The following is a 1,330-nucleotide window of genomic DNA, read 5'->3' as shown; positions in this document are numbered from 1 at the left end:
GCTGAGCTAAATCCCCAGCCCCTAAGACAAATCTTAACAGACCTGAAAGCCCATATAATTAATAACACTATTGTAATAGGGTACCTGAACACCCCTTTGACACAAAGAGATAGGTCAACTGGACAAAAAATCAGCAAAGAACTAACAGATCTGAACCAAAGCTGCAAACAAATGGAATTAGTAGATATATACAGAGTGCTCCATCCTACAACATCAGAATACACATTTTTCTCAGCTGCACATGGGATTTTCTCTAAAATAAACCACATTCTAGGGGCTGGGGTAGAGTTCAGTGGCACAAGTGCCTGCCTGACAAGTGTGAGGTTGTAAGTTCAATTCCCAGTACAAAAAAAAAAAAAAAGAAAAAAAAAAGACTACATTCTAGCAAATAGAGCATACCTACCTAAATGCAAAAGCATTGAAATTATCCCATGCATATTATCTGACCACAGTGCAATGAAATTGGAAATTAATGATGAAAGGAACTCCAAAAATTCCATAAACACTTGGAAATTAAATAACAACCTCCTGAACAACCAATGGGTCACAGAAAAAATTAAAGAAGAAATTAAAAAATAACTACAAACAAATGAAAATGTAAATACAACTTACCGGAATCTGTGGGATGCAATGAAAGCAGTCCTCAAAGGGAAATTTATACTGGTGAACTCACATGAGGAAAACAGAAAGAGAACACATGAATAGCCTAATGCTGCAACTCAAACTTTTAGAAAAAGAAGAACAAGTCAAGCCAAAAGCCCAAACAAGGGAGGAGATTATAAGGATCAGGGCAGAAATTAATGCAACTGAGATGAAGAAAACATTACAAAAAATAAATGAATCAAAGAATTGGTTCTTTGAAATAATGAATAAAATTGATAAACCCCAGCCAACCTTCTCAAAAAAGAAAGGAAAGTACTCAAATTCAAGCAATAAGGAATGAAAAGGATGGAATTACTAAAGATTCTACAGAAACTGAGAAGATCATTAATACCTACTTTGAAAATCTTTACTCCTATAGGATAGAAAACTCAGAAGAAATGGACAGATTCCTAGATAGGTATGAATTACCAGAGTCAAGAAGATAGAAAAATCCTGAATAGCTGAATATTAATTAATGAGATTGAAAATGTGATTAAAAACTTACTGACAAAGAAAAGCCCAGGCCCCGATGGATTCATAGCAGAATTTTACAAGAAAATCAGAGATTTAATACCAACACTCCTCAAACTCTTCAATGAAATTGAAAAGGAAGCAATTCTCCCTAACTCATTTCTGGAGGCAAGTATTATACTGATGCCAAAACCAGAGAAAGACCCAACCAGAAAGA

General features: G+C 34.7%; 1 protein-coding gene across 7 annotated transcripts in view; it reads right to left on the bottom strand.

The window, feature by feature from the left end:
• Positions 1-1,330, bottom strand: part of Wdpcp (WD repeat containing planar cell polarity effector) — a 391,210-nt gene that overhangs the window by 61,426 nt on the left and 328,454 nt on the right. The window lies entirely within an intron of this gene.

This window comes from Chinchilla lanigera, unplaced genomic scaffold, assembly GCF_000276665.1.
Source record: "Chinchilla lanigera isolate Chin_1 unplaced genomic scaffold, ChiLan1.0 scaffold00023, whole genome shotgun sequence".
In the NCBI taxonomy this organism is placed as follows: domain Eukaryota; kingdom Metazoa; phylum Chordata; class Mammalia; order Rodentia; family Chinchillidae; genus Chinchilla; species Chinchilla lanigera.
The sequence above is the reverse complement of the archived record's forward strand: the minus strand, read 5'-3'. Positions and strand labels throughout refer to the sequence as shown.